This window comes from Lactuca virosa, chromosome 9 (genome assembly GCF_052849685.1).
Source record: "Lactuca virosa cultivar CGN04683 chromosome 9, Lactuca_virosa_CGN04683_v6, whole genome shotgun sequence".
NCBI lineage: Eukaryota > Viridiplantae > Streptophyta > Magnoliopsida > Asterales > Asteraceae > Lactuca > Lactuca virosa.
The window spans coordinates 214,275,896-214,292,616 of record NC_136434.1 but is presented as its reverse complement, the minus strand read 5'-3'; the positions used below and the strand labels follow the sequence as shown (position 1 = coordinate 214,292,616).

The 16,721-nt window shown below is 36.3% G+C and overlaps 1 non-coding gene across 1 annotated transcript; it reads right to left on the bottom strand.

Moving 5' to 3' along the window:
- Positions 1 to 15,874: 15,874 nt before the first annotated feature.
- LOC145141721 (small nucleolar RNA R71) lies at positions 15,875 to 15,981 on the bottom strand. Its single transcript, XR_013722916.1, has one exon. It is a non-coding gene; the product is annotated as a small nucleolar RNA R71 (small nucleolar RNA).
- Positions 15,982 to 16,721: the final 740 nt, after the last annotated feature.

The window sequence follows — 16,721 nt, the reverse complement described above, 5'->3', positions numbered from 1 at the left end:
TCATATCACAAGTTCCCGGTCTCGTCTAGGCCCTTTTTGAATCGAGTTCGGATCCTCCGCTTTCAGTAGTACGGGCCCATACTACCTTCCACGTCTATCCATACTTTCCTCAAGAATTGCCTCAACTCAACCAAGTCCTTTCTACTAATACTGCAGTTCTCGTGCTACTCTCGCCCTAGGCTTGCCCTAGGGAAATCTCTGACTCTACCCAAACCAGTCCTCAGCTGCTGAAGGCCTCCTTGTAATGCCAATTAGCCATCACCTGAATACAATCACATGTGACGAGGCTCAGATAATCCTTCGAGTAAGAGACTCAAACGAGAGCTGCGCAATAGGTCCAAATCCAGCACTCTTAGATTATTCAACCCTGATCGCATGTGACGTGACGTATTCACCTAATGGCTAACTCCCATCACTCCGAGCCCTACAAGTACGAAGCAAGCAGCATTCGGACACAGTCAACTACTCAAGCAAATCTATCCTCATAACGAGAAATCTCATGCTACTCTCGCCCTAAGTAATCGCCATCCCACTCTCTGCCATCAGCTGCACAAGAGGTCCCTGCTTTCTTTCCCTAACTAGCTCGCGAATACTATTACATATTACTCAGACTAGATAATTATTCGAATGAGAGGTCCTACCCTACAACGGTTGGACTCAAACAAGAGTTGCGAAATAGGGCTAGACCCAACCTTCTAAAATTATTTAATCCTTGCAATATGTAACTTAGCATATTCGTTCACTAGTTAGTGAAAGACAACTGGAACTCCTAATAGCACAAAGCAAGCAGCATTCGGGCATTGAGTACACATAATCAAATATATACTACTCTGGCTATCATACTGACTGATCTGTACTAGCATGCAATTCTCAAAAAGCCGAAACACATAAAGCAGGCACATAAGGTATCATTCCTAGATCCTTAGTCCTATTCTAGCATGCTGTTCTACTGAAACTGAAACTGATAATCATAACGTAAACTTGTATGGGTACTTTGGGGTAAACTTACTTGAGCTCGGCCGGTCGCGCACATCACACACCTTTTTCTTTTTAGAAACCCCTTTTTCTTAGTCTTTAGAAAATCATTTCTTTATAAAAATCTTTTATTCCCTCGATTTGAGTCCAGACACCCCCGAAGGTATGCCCGAATCCCTCAAACCAGGGCTCTGATACCAACTTGTAACGTCCCGAAAAATACCAGCTAAAAATTTCATTTTTAAATTAGGTTAATTCATAAAAACATCGTTACAAAACATTCATAATATTAATTTATGTCTGAGAACCGGTAACATCATAGTAAAATATTCAGAGTACATCCCAGGAAATCCATAGTGTGGAAAACATGAGAGTGTGTGATATGCCGCTACCGCGCCGGCTCCTTTCCCCTAGCTGAAGAGGTACCTGAAAACAAAACTATAAAACGTAAGCACGAAGCTTAGTGAGTTCCCCCATAATGCCACATACCATGCAATCATATAATGAGTAACTAAGGGATACGGGCCTCGCCCACACCCATAGAGGTACGGGCCTCGCCCACACTCTACTAGCTAGGAGATATGGGCCTTGCCCACACTCTGCTTTCTGAGAGATACGGGCCTCGCCCACACTCTACTACTAAACCATAACATACAAGTATCACACAGACAACAAGTATAAGCAATTCTATCATACTGGCATATAACACAATCAAACTCAGCTATGAGATACGGACCCCGCCCACACTCTGTTACTAACATATCGTCTATACGGGCCGGCCTTTGTGCCTTAGACCCGTCCCTACTGGAAGAAAACTCACCTCGAGAGTAGCTGCTGAAAAACCTGCTCAGACTACGCCTGGCTGCCGCACCGGTAATCCCTCCGGCTATAAATCCGTAAACATGGATTAGGTACTCATAAATACCCCTAAGGTCAAATGACTGGTCAAAGTCAACTCCTTGGTCAAAGTCAACCTTCTGATTGACTGGACTCGCCGAGTCCATATGGCGACTCGCCAAGTCCTTCTTTATCTAGCCCGACTCTGACTCATCGGGTCCCTATTCCCACTCACTGAGTCAGCCTGACTCGCTAGACGGGGTCAACTAACAAACCCGCGACTGGACTCGCCGAGTCCAAGGGGGTGACTCGCCGAGTCTGACGAACAGATCTCACAAATCGCTCCAATCTTCCATCGGAACATCAACCCTGGAGATTTGGAGATTCTGGGACTATAGCTACACGTTAAATTGCTAATTCCACGTGCGACTACGGTGGGTTGGACCTCCTACGCTTAAACCCTTCTTATCCTAGTGACTGATCATATGACTCGCCGAGTTGGAAGAACAACTCGTCGAGTTCAAGGCTATATTCAAAGGACATGCCGAGTTTGAGGAACGACTCGCCGAGTACCAGACAATCTTCATAGGACTAGCCGAGTTGCTTATCCAACTCGCCGAGTCTAAGGCCATCTTCATGGAACTCGCCGAGTGCACTTTGGCACTCGCCGAGTACCCTTCGACTCTTCACCCATTCTGGCCAATTTTGAGACATGCAACTGATCCAACTCATGGGTCTCAGTTCCTAGGGTCTGGTTATCACATATACACACGAAATCTGGGGGTTTTAAGGCTTGAAGATCAACCATTGGGGACAAAAACGAACCTAAGAGCTAATGAGCAAAGTGAGGGTTTTATTACCTGATTTGATGCCTTCCCCAGAGTAGATTTCGATCTACCTTCACTTCTGGAACACTCCAACTTCCTCCTTCTTCTTCTAAGCTCCAAAACCTTCTTTGGAAGATCAAAATCACTCAAGAACACTAAAGGAGCTAGGGTTGTTCTCTACTGCTCTCTGGGAGGAAAATGGGACGAAATGGATGTTTTAGAATGGGTAAAATAGGGTGCAATGTCTGAAAATAGAGTTTCATTCAGACGGGTGGACTCGCCGAGTCCATGCATCGACTCGCCGAGTTCACCGCTCAAATCCCGTGTCCACCCTGCTGCTACTCGGCGAGTCGGGACGTAGACTCGCCGAGTTCGTGGCAAAAATAAGAATAAAACTTAAATAAAATCATACCATGAACCCGGTGTTACAGAAATCGTGGGATATGAACGTGGCGGTCATCAAGAAGACAAAAGATCTCAATCGTCTTAGTCTTGCTGATATAATTGAAGAACTTGACACTTTGAATTGTCGAAAAACAATGAGTTCCACAAACCTTCCGGTCAATGAAGTTTCATGTTCTCAATCATGTGAAGTTTCATGTTCTCAATCATGTGAAGTTTCATGTTCTCAATCATGTGAAGCTACGATTAAACTTCTTCGTGAACATAATGATTTATTAAAAATAGAAGTTGAGGACCTGAGATATGAAGGATATCGACTCAGGAAAGGACAGAAACCCCTGAAGGCCCAGTTAGAAACAAAAATAAAGGATTTTAAGAGAATTTAGATAGAATACAGTGAAAAATGTGAACTTTATGACTATATTAAGAGACAACTTGATGCTGTAACCGAAGAACTTGACGCTTTGAAAATTAAGTGTGGAAAAGCAGATGTTAGTTTCAAAAATTATACTGCATCAAGTAAGACAGTCGAGTCCTTATTTGAAACCCAATTAAAATTCAAAGATAATCAAAACAAGGGTCTAGGGTATGATAGTGTTCCTCTACCTTTCAATCATAACTACACATCCATCCCTACGACACAGGAAGAAATTGACAGGGAGGCACATCTTCAATATGGCAAACCAGCTGGATTTGTTTTAGGAGGTATTCAGGTTGAAAATTCTAATGCTTCTACTTCATGTGCAGGTAAAGTAGCAGAAGATGAGAACAAGGAGAAAACCATTGAACAAACCAACATCTCCTTGAACTCTGAATTTGTTGCTTCGAACTCAGCTGTTTCTGATCAACCTGCTGTTGAGAAATACAGGCCACCAATTCCAGTGAAACAGAGTGACTCCTGCAATTGTGCTTGTGGTAAAAATAAGAGACAAGGCAAAGATACGCCACCAGGGGCAGGAAGAAACAACTTCACAGTGAAGAAAAAGACATGTTTTCACTGTGGAACACCTGGACACATTGCCAGAAATTGTCCTAATCGCGCATATGTTCCCTACTATGCACAAGGTTGGCAGAACGTGCCAAGAGGGAGATACTTCAAAAGAAACCCCTCAAGGTCACGTTTAGACCATGGTGACTGGAACGCGCAGAAGGCCAAGAATCAAACCTACAAGGCCAAGAATCCGAATCCCAAGGGCAAGAAGGGAATGTCGGCCAAGAAGCCCAATCCAAGAGATGCTCCAATGAAACAAAGACCGGTTAGGTCAAAGTCATCTCAATGGCCGACATCAAGATCAAAACCAAGTACTGAGCCACCCATCGGATCGAAAAAGAAATGGGTTAAACCCAACTACAAATGGGTTCCAAAGGCTCACTCTCCCAAATCTTCTAACAATTCTAATATTTCTTCATCTTCTGTTTGTGATAAACAGGATATGTCATGGGAGAGAGTACCGTGCAAGGATGAAAAAGGTCAACCCAGTTTCAAAATGGACTGGGTTCCAAAAGACCAAGTAATCCCGCTCTGTGTCGGAGGAGCTATGGAGGCATATCATCACACTTCGGTTTGTTGGTAATGGATGCTCCAGGCACATGATAGGGGACATCTCTCAACTGTACAACATTCAGATCATTGTTTGAGAGTATGTGCCCTTTGCGGGAAGGGAAGAAAGGAAGAGATCACAAACGGGGTTAGTGCTTAATGACATGAAGAATTTTCGGATCTGTTCTGAGATTACGCGTGCTGTTCTCAGACCTTCTGGATGCAAATTCAATCGGTGACTTACGGTTTGAGTTTTCCTCTCTATACTCCTGAGTTTTTCTTAAGCTGATTCGCTTTAAAGACTAATTTTTGTTTTTGGATAGTTTAAATTTGCGCATTTACTTTCGTTTCTCTCCTATGCACAAATTTAGGGGGAGAAATAAAAACAAAACAAAAATTAGAAAATTTTAGAAAATCCAAAAACATTAAAAAAAAATCAGAAAATCCAAAAATATGTTGGTTATGGAATGTGCTTGAGGGAGATGTTTTGGGAAGTGATATAATCATGTGATAACAGGCAATCTGAATCTGTGTAAGGGACTGAATCTGAATTGTCTAGGCTCTGTGTTCGATGTGCTGGTAGGCACGAGAGATTAAAATCGACTTGACTAAGCATTAATGAACTTACGGAATTCATAGACTTGAAAAATCTTGACCTAGATAGATCCATTTAGCCTGACAATACGACGCTCAGATAGGTTGAGCAGGGAGATATACATGATAATCCACCGGTCACATTAAATTTATCCGTATCTAGAACTGTGGTTTAACTCTTCCTCGATGTACGGACTTTGTCCTTAATTCCGGTATTGATGGGGCGACCGGGAAATTCCGATAAAGTAGGTATGTAGAAAATTATTTTCTTGCTTTCCTTCTGTTAGTCATATGTTGCCTCCTCTGCGTGATTGAAATACATCCGACCTGGACTGCAACATATGCAACTCTATTTCTATGCATCTTCTATCTATGCAATTCTTCCTGTCTGTTAGCCATATATTGTCTCCTTTGCGTGACTCACAATCCGACCTGGTACAAAGTATATGCACCATTCTACTTCTCAATCCCTCTAAATCTGGTTGGTCATATGTTTCACCCTCTGCGTGATTGGAAGAGATCCGACTTGGGTGTTGTTTCATCTTCACCTTCGAATGAGAATTCTTCGATGATCACGGATGAAGCCTTGGCTCAGAAATCTTCGACACAAACTTCCATGAGTTTCATCTTCACCTGAATTCACTTTTCAAGACAAAACAAAACTAAAAGAAAACTTAGCACACACAATATATATATATATATATATATATATATATATATATATATATATATATTGATTTTCTTTTTTTTTAATTCTCCCCTAATATTTAAATTAGAAAAAAACTATGAACAAATTTAACAAAAATAAAATGATATCTAACTTTAAGAGTGATTTGGGATCAAAGTTTTTAGACAACCTTTATCCGTTTATCAGTACCTCTCCCTTCATGAATAGATCTGGTCAATCGCCGGTATTGTGGTCCACTTAAACACGAGAGATTGTGACAAAATTAGGACATACTATAAGTGACAAGATTTAGAGGGTGAAACATATGACTAACCAGATTTAGAGGGATTGAGAAGTAGAATGGTGCATATATTGTGTACCAGGTCGGATTGTGAGTCACGCAAAGGAGACAGTATATGGCTAACAGACAGGAAGAATTGCATAGATAGAAGATGCATAGAAATAGAGTTGCATATGTTGCAGTACAGGTCGGATGTATTTCAATCACGCAGAGGAGGCAACATATGACTAACAGAAGGAAAGCAAGAAAATAATTTTCTACAGACCTACTTTATCGGAATTCCCCAGTCGCCCCATCAATACCGGAATTAAGGACAAAGTCCGTACATCGAGGAAGAGTTAAACCACAGTTCTAGATACGGATAAATTTAATGTGACCAGTGGATTATCATGTATATCTCCCTGTACACAGTATATGCACCATTCTACTTCTCAATCCCTCTAAATCTGGTTAGTCATATGTTTCACCCTCTGGTTAGCCATATAGTATGTCCTAATTTTGTCACAATCTCTCGTGTTTAAGTGGACCACAATACCGGCGATTGACCAGATCTATTCATGAAGGGAGAGGTACTGATAAACGGATAAAGGTTGTCTAAAAACTTTGATCCCAAATCACTCTTAAAGTTAGATATCATTTTATTTTTGTTAAATTTGTTCATAGTTTTCTTCTAATTTAAATATTAGGGGAGAATTAAAAAAAATCAAATATATATATATATATATATATATATATATATATATATATATATATATATATATATATATATATATATATTGTGTGCTAAGTTTTCTTTTAGTTTTGTTTTGTCTTGAAAAGTGAATTCAGGTGAAGATGAAACTCATGGAAGTTTGTGTCGAAGATTTCTGAGCCAAGGCTTCATCCGTGATCATCGAAGAATTCTCATTCGAAGGAGGAATAAATGAAGATTATTCTTTCGACATTCAATCTTTCAACCCCAGAAGCAAGGTGAAGCTGAAATTGAAGAATATGTGACGGATTGCATTGAAGCCTCCTCAATCAGTCTGCTGCTATCTTGAACCTGCTGAAGTGATCCAGAAGATTTGTTCTCTCTGATGTTCTCTCTGAAGATTCTCAAACTGAAAGCATTATTTTTCAAGAATCAGTACAAAAAGCCTCCTCACCCAATGTGCGTTCAATGTTAAATTCTGAAGAAAAGCCCAACTGCTCAAGATGAAGTCATTCATTGAAGATTCATCAAGTTCATCTGGAAGCTGTGAATAAATTGAAGATTAATGCTGAAGCCAAGCTCCCACTAAAGATTAACAAGAAAAGCCAGCTGCTTTTTAGGGGGAGCTTGTTGGGTCATTTAAGAAAAGAAAAGAAAGCTATAAACCAAGGGGGAGATTGTTGGGTCAAAAATATGGTTTATACTTTGCTTTTCTAGGCATTTATTGTTTTTATTATTTGGGCCAAAAATAGTATAGGATTAATTGTAGCTTGGACCGAGCATTGGATTATTTGTATTTTGGGCTTGGCCTTAGGTCCATATATATAGGGTGAGGAGTGCATGTGAAAGATGAACACATAGAATAGAGGAGCTTAAGTGTGTGCATTTGAAGGTGTTCTAGAGAGAGATTGTGTGTTAGTGTGTGTGAATCTTGTATCTGGATCTTAATTCATATCAATACATACAAGATTCATCATCTTCTTCTTCTCCTTCTCTTCTATTTGATCTGACATCATCCGTTTGATTGGGATTCTGCACCATCAAACGGATCTGATTGATACACAATCAGATTAGGGACTTACAGTAAGCTCAAAGCTTAGTGAGTTCCCCCAAAATACTCGTACACACAATGATACACATATAATCATAAACAACATACTATGGGTCCAGTTAACCATCGGGTTGGAATACCCCAGGCCCTCAACCATCCGGTTGGAATGCCAACATACTATGGGTCCAATCATCCTCGGGATGGAATACCCCATGTCCACAACCAACAGGTTGGAATGCCTACATACTATGAGTCCAATCATCCTTGGGATGGAATACTCACGGCCCACAACCAGCAGGTTGGAATGCCTAGGTCTATTGGCTTTCGCACAAAGCAGATAAGCCTCAACCACCAATCAAACATGTGCACATATAACAGATAATCACATAACAGTCTATAGACAAGCAAACCAATCTAACGGATCATAGCCACATCATACATACTTATAAAGCTAGCATTTTTCCTTGAACCTCATGCATTTGAAACCCCCATAAAAAAATTGCAAACACCACATGCATTTGAAACCTCCTATTTTAATGAATACCACTCAAAAGTCTCTTAATAATGATTAACAATTCAAAGGTTTTATAACTTATATAATATATTTAATAAACAATTAATGGATACTCTACTATAAAAAGGTCAATCTTTTTTAGTAGACACACAAATACAAATCACATACAATATTCACAAAGAAAACAAGTTTAAAGTTTTTTGTGTTGGTTTGAGGGCTTTGAACAATTTTTCGAGCCATGTTATTATGTTGAAGTTCTTAATTTGTAAGTTTGTTATATACTAATTCTTTTTTGTATTTTCTTGATTTAAGTATTCTTTTAAGAATGTCATTGTATGTTGTGGTTGAAATTTTAATGTAAATTAGATTAGATTCATGTTATCGATCATATGTTATGGAAGATGATATAATATAATATTTAATTAACTGTTGTATACATGTTTGTATGTTCATGTTGCTTCAAAACAATAATTAATTAAAAATCATGGATATGTCATATTATCCATATTATCCATATAAGCCTTTTTTAAAATGCAAATTGTCTATCTTATCACTTTATATTTTAGTATATGTTTAACATTTTAATTATAACAATAAGTGTTTTTTAAAAGTTTCTTTCACTTATTAATAATAACAAGTGGTTTTAAAATTAATAAGCAATAATTATAAATAATAAAATCAAATTACATGGATACGTCATATTATCCATGCAAGTCTCTTTTGAAATGCAAATTGTCTATCTTATCACTTTATTATTTAATGTATGTTTCACATTTTAATAATAATATTAAGTGTTTCTTAAAAGTCTTCTTTGACTTATTATTAATAATAAGTGGTTTAAAACTAATGAATAACAATTTTAAATGATAATAACATCAAATTATAAATTACATTTAACTATAAATAAATTGTATTTTAAATGAACATCATTATTGAAATTAGAAAATGATCGCATAAGTAAAAATATAATTAATCAATAATAATTGTTAAAAATAATATTAAATATATAATTATATTTAATTTTATTAATGAGGAATGTGGGTTGATGTCAATGAATATTATTGTTGAAAATAATAGAGATTATATATATATATATATATATATATATATATATATATATATATATATATATATATATATATATTAGTGTAAAAATAGTATCTCAAAGTTAATGTCAATAACATAACCATTTTAAACATATATTTTTCAATATTTTAACAATATATTTTTAATCTTCGTTGCACAACGCGCGAGAATTCGTCTAGTGTTATATATAAAGAGTGGTTGATAATTTAAATAATCATAATTGTGAAATCAAAACATCATCATTTTTTTAAAAATTAATAAATCATAAAGTAATTAAAGTAGTTAAGAAATATAATTAATTTTATGCACAAATAAAACGTGCGTAGAGATCATTAAATGATTTGATTTTAATAAGTGTTATTTTATCTATTGTTCAAATTAATTATAATTTTACATCAACTAAATGTTATAATTATTATTTTATAGTTAATATTAATGACATAAATATTTTCAATAACATATGATTACCAAAAAAATAATTGTATAATTTTATTTCGTGCAATGTATGAATATTCACCTATTTTAGCATTTAATCGCTAGAATTTAAAAGTTTTTGACATTTTATGGTACTCAATTGTATAAGGTTGAAATACTTAAAATTGTTTTTACTAAATTAAATGAATAATATTAAATACTTAATTGTATAACATTATATTATACCAGAACCTTTCTTATGTTAATAAAAATAATAATATGGTGTTTGTATCGGTTTAAATTTTACACTATATCTTATTTTCAATAACAGATGATTATAAAAATATTAACTATATAATTTTATTCCGCGCAACGCGTGAATATTTGCCTAGTAAATACATAATATCATCCTATCTACCAGGATACTGATGATACTGATCTAACAGATCTACTAGCATAGCATATCATGATAACAATCCAAAGGGTCAGCCTTGGTGCCTTCGACCCTTGAGTATAGTGAGGAAAACTCACCTCGCAATTGTCAAGCTGAAGAGATAAACTCAAACTCCCGAATCACAACCACGTGCTCCACCACCTATTTACCAAAATACCCCCAGAACTCAAACTGGTCAACCCTTGGTCAAAGTCAAAGTCAACGGTCAGGGTCAACAGTCCATGTTGACCCTACTCGTCAAGTGCAGTTCACTGACTCGTCGAGTCCTTCCAGAACTCGATAGGTCGTGAATCCCCTAGTTGGCTCGTCGAATTTCCCTACAACTCGCCGATCCCATGCATGTCCAAACGTCGGGAAAACCCTGGCTGACTCGCCGAGTCGTCCTACTGACTCGCCGAGTCCATGCAGAAATACTTGCATGACAATCTTCATCGGACTCGCCGAGTTGGCCATGCAACTCGTCGAGTCCCTTCAGTCCTTTCTCCATCCAGACGATTTTAAGCTACTCTAAAGCTCCATAATGCAGATCTAATCTCCTAAGGCATACTTCTTATGTAAAGTTGCAAACTTTACGTACATGTAAGGTGATAATGGCCCAAATTAAGCTAAAGAAGAGGTTCTAAGGGATGAAGAAGGTGTTAACTCACTAACGGTTGAGACTTTATGATCTTACATACCATGATAAGCCTAGATCTGAAGTTGCAACTTCAGATCACACTTAATACCTAAAATAACATAACAACATTGCTAAAATGGCCCTAATCTCACACATTCATAGATCTAGATAGAAAAAGGTCAAGGTAACAACTTGTTACCTCAAGAATGTTGCTAAGATGATGTAGAACTCGGATCTACAGCCTTCCTCTTGTTACAAGCTTGAGTACTTCAAGATCTTCCTTCCACAATCGACCTCAAGGCTTAATATCACACAAAAAGAGAAAAAAACAGTGATTTAGGGTTTCTGGACTCATAAGGGGCTGTAAGGGAGGCTAATGACCCTTTAAATAGGATGCAAAACCCGAGAAATTAGGGTTTCATCCTCCAGCTCCTACTCGTCGAGTCATGTCTTCGACTCGGCGAGTTGGTCACTTAAGCACGTGGCCAAAAACGCTCCTACTCGACGAGTCAGGGCATCCAACTCGTTAAGTAGACCTTTCTAATATGAAAATAAAATTATAAAGTCCATACCTGAGAGTCGGGGCGTTACATCTGGTCTCGAAGGGAGATGGTCGGAGGTGAGGGGTAATGGTGGTCGGAGGTGAGGGGCTGATCTTAAGGGACGTTGAAGTCCACAATACCAAGAGAGAGAGAGAGAGAGGCTCCTCTCATTTTTTAATTATTAAAATGAATAGATAAGTATTAAACATTAAAATATTGAAAGAACAATAGAAAATAAATACCCCAAGGGTATTAAAGTCATTTAAGTTTACTGAGGGACCAAATCTGTAACGAAACTCGCTCAAAAGGACCACGAAGCCAAAAAAAAGTTGAGGTTTAGACTACACCTTAGAAAAAATGCACACCACAGGGACCATTTTTGCATGTTTTGTCTTTTATTAAAAAAAGAGAAAGAAGAAAGAACCCTACCTAGCAAGCAACAAGGCATGGAAGAAGTGAAACAAAACTAAACGAAACATAAGTCACCAACATCACGTAGAAAGATAGAACACACCTATTACGCCTATTACATGAGTGGATTAATACACCAATCTATCTAATTATAAGCTTCTTCATTTCTACTGTGTTTGAACCATATGAACACCATTGACTTGAATATGTTCGCAACCTTTGTAGGGGTAATCCAAGTTTGATTGAAAGTTCTTTCGTTTTTTGCTTTCTATAGACTCCAAATCGTTTCATAGAAAATACCCATTAAAACCTTTTTCTTCTTTGTACAATTTCCTCATGTCACAACAAACTTTATCACCTACTTGTTTTATCAAAAAGAGGCACCGATATACCTCATCATCTAAATATCCATTCCCATGTAACTCTAGCGAAGGAACAAACGCACAACATGTGATCAAGCGACTCCTAAGTTGCATTTCACACAAGTAACAGAATCTATGTTGATTCTCCGATTTCTGAGAGCCGAGGCGAATGGGATGCGATTTTGAATAACCTACTGATGGTAACTTTAATTGATTAGATTATAAACTAATTTATTTTATTTGAGTTTATTGAGATATATTGGTTGGTGAGACGACTAAAATTAAAAAATGTTCGTTTTGATAGAGCGGTTCAATTCAATCTGATCAAGTGATTTTAAACTAATTTGGATTATCAAAACATGAATCTTAATTGTCCAAATTCAAATCTGATCCGAATCACCAAAAATACAATTCGGTTTAATTTGTTTTTTTACGGTTCAGTTGTCAATAATGGAGATGATTTAAAAGATATATAACTTGAATATTAGCTAACTCTAAAAAGGTAAAAACAAATTTGTTTAGTGGTGAATTAAAATTCATATACTATTAAGAAAAATATATTAGTTAAACATTACAATTATAAAAACTTTGGAAATGAAATATATAGAGAAGTTTTTTATTAGGTGTGACTTTCCAATTTAAAAGAAAAAAACAATTTAATGAATAAATATATATATATATATATATATATATATATATATATTAAAAGTAAAATATATAAATAAACAGAAAAATATTATTCGATCTTTTTATAAACCAATATTAATTTGAGATTCAAAATAATAATTTTATATAGACAAAATTACATGATTAGTCCATGTGGTTTGTCAAAACAAGTTGATTCGGTACAACTATGATAGCCATTAAGTGCTTGGTCATGTGGTTTCATTTTTTGCATGGTTGGTCCTTTAGACATGTATAATACATTTTAAGTAATATTTTGGTTAATTGCAAAGATATGTGATACTAATTGAATTAAATTGTATTTTGCAACCAAAAAGAACACTCTTAAAGAATATGGACCAGAATTGACAATGATTGGAACTTTTGAGAATGGAAGCTTAAAAAAAGAAAATTCTAGCAAAAAACCAAGATCACGACGTGACATCTCAAGGTCACGACATGAAGAGTGTATTCTAGAAGACAAGTACGCGGAGGGCAAAATCCTTTCCCTATATGGATATTTACTAAGGTCACGACGTGAGAACCCAATTTCACGTCCTAAACCTCGTATTTTCCAAATCTATATAAACTCATTTTCATTATTGATTGAAAGAGCTTTTGGGAGGAGAGGTATTCGGAGATATCCGATTTTAGAGTTCAGAGAAGTGCACAAAACATACTTTTGAAGGAGAATTTGCTTGAAGATTAAGGAATTTGAAGAACACATCATCACATCGGTTTGATTTACTTTAGTAATGTCGATTTATGTTGAACCTGTGTTATCGTTTTCAGCCATGAGTAGCTGAACTTATTTGCTTTCGTTTATCTAGATGAAACCTCGAATCTATGGCTTAGATTATTAATTTATGGATTTTATAAGTTGGTTTTGTGCATGTGTTTGATTATCATTACCTAGCATGTTAAAGTTTGTGACTTTGTTGTTTAAATTCAAGTTAAATGTAGCTTAGTGGCCATTATATTACATGAACTTGATTACCTAGTGATTTAGTGACCATTAAAATTACTAGTGCTAGGATCGATCAAATCTTGGATAAGTAATAAAAGTAACAAATTTAGCTGTGTTGGAGAACATAAGTGTGACCATAATTGTGTTTGCTTAGATAAATCTTACATGGCTCATCTATAATTAATGTTGGGTCTAAAATTGGTTTATACTTTGCTTTTCTAAGCATTTATTGTTTTATCATTTGGGCCGAAAACTAATATTGGGATTAATTGTAGCTTGGACCGAAAACCCATGAGTTTTCGGTCTAGCATTGGGTTTTCGGTCCATTGGGTTTTCGGTCCGGCCTTGAGTTTGTGGCACATGTATATATAGGTGTTAGGTGTGTGAGGTGATAAGTTTTCTCAAGGTGCTTAAGTGTGTGTTCGTAAGGTGTAAGAGAAAGTTAGAGAGAAGAGTGTGTGTGTGCATGAATCTATGTGTAAGGAGCTTCATTCCAACATTGAATACATCATAGATTCAAGTTATTCTTCTTCTCCTTCTATTCTATTTTGATCTGAAATCATCCAATTGATTGGGATTCCGCACCATCAATTGGATATGATTGATACACAAGCAGATTTGGGGACTTACAATTAATAACTAATTTTGTGTTAGCTTGTGTATGATCATACATGGTAGTTCATGAATTTGTGAAAATATTAGTAAATTTGGACTTGAATTGCTAATTACATAATAATTTGTAACCAACTTTAATAATCCATAATTAGTAACTAACCATAGAGAAGAGATGGATTCGAACTAAACGAAAGTGTTTTTAGTATATTGATTAAAATCGTTAGTTAAATGTTTAAGTTTGTCTGAACTTGAAAAATCATATACAAACCCATTTTAATGTTTGCTTGTTTTTTAGATTAATCTACTAGTAGTTAGGTTAGTAAATTAAATTTGTTCCCTGTGTTCGATACCCGACTGTTTGTGATATATTATTTGCGAGAATGTCCACTGCCTTAAGTCGTAATAGTTAGTTAGATAGTTGGTAAAACCGTTAGGTGTAATATTACGACACATCAAAGTTTTTGACGCCGTTGCCATGAAACGGCTATTTTAGGCTTTTAATATTATTGTTTTCGGCTAATCGATCCTTTTTGTGGGGTAAAACCTGCAAAAAGTTAATTTTTAGCATTAGTTTTTTTTTCTGAATTACTCAACTCACGACGTGAACTCAGATATTTCACGTTTTTTTCGTTTTTGCTTTCTGTTTAGTTTATCTGCTTCACCACGAGGTGGCATTATTACCACGTCGTGGTAATCGTTTAGTAGGATTTTTTAATTAGTTTTTGTTCGTTTTTACGTTTTTGTTTTTGTTTTTGTTTCAGTAGTATATGATCCGAGGATCCAACACACCATTGATGCCACCATTTGAAAATCCAGAGTCAGCTTTCCATAAAAAGAAGCCGAAAAATGAAAGCGCATTAGAAAACATTGAGAAGTCTCTTACTAAAAGGGAATCTGGTTACGAGCCTAAATCAGAATCTGACAAAGAAGTAAGCGAACCCGAAAGCAAGCCAAGAACCAAAATGGCGAACATTGTCGACATTTCAAAGGAGACGTACAAGAAAAGAATTTGAGAGGACAATGGTCCAAGCTTAGTGCAACCTACAATTCCTACTACCGTAACCTTCGAGTTAAAAGTAAACATCCTTTCCACAATTAAGGATATTCCATTTTCCAGAAAAGATCATGAGGATTCTTACAAACACCTTGATGAAGTCAATGACATCGCCGATTACTTCAATATCCCGAATGTTCCACGCGAGACTGTTTTGTTGAGAATGCTTTCAGTCACCTTCAAATGAGTAGCTAAGTTTGATTGAAGGCACTTCCACCCGGTGCAATCACTACGTGGGCAGAAATATGTGAAGTGTTCTTAGAACAATTTTTGCCACCGTCAAAGGTGTATAAACTTAAGAAGGCAATAGTTAATTTTGAGCAACAACCAGGTGAGTCACTTTATGAAGCATGGGAGCGCTACAAAGGGCTACTTAGAAATTGTCCCCAAAATGATCTTAATGTGCAACAAGAAGTATCGATCTTCTACGATGGGGTAAATGTGATGACAAGGCAACTCCTTAATTCTCAAAGACCTCTAATGAAGAAAAATCCCTCTGAAATTAAGGAGCTAATCGAAGAGTTTAAAAGCATTCACGGTAGTATCACAACCCTCAAAATAACAGAGCAAAAGGAATCAGGAGTAGCACTTCGGAAGACATGGCGGTTGTTTTGGTAATGTTAAATAATATGGATAGAAGAATGACGAAGATGGACCAATCCATACACGCAATATGTGTGGGTTATGAAAATTGCAATGATCCACATTTGACGAAAGATTGCCATCTAGATGAAAACAGGAATAGGAAAGCTCAAGTATTATACTAAAGTGGAGACAGCTATGATGAAGATTGGAGGAAGCCGAAGAAGGAATGTGTAACACCAGTCAAACTTAGGTCAAAAATAAATTGTTCAATAATATTAATTGGGATGAACAAAGTGGTAGAGATTATAACAAGGTTTCAAAAAATATAAAGAATACTGAAATCCGAGTTATAACGAAGAAGTTATGACCAATCGAAGATCCACGACAAAACCGGCAAAATACTGTTCAGTGTAAAAAGTGAATTTTCGATAAAAAGGCTTTTTAGCCATAACAATCTAAATGAAAGTCGTAGAATGCGTTAAACCGAGAGTGTCCATAAAAAGAACGTCTAAATCTGACTTCGTATGAGGAAGTTATGATTTTTCTAAGTTTC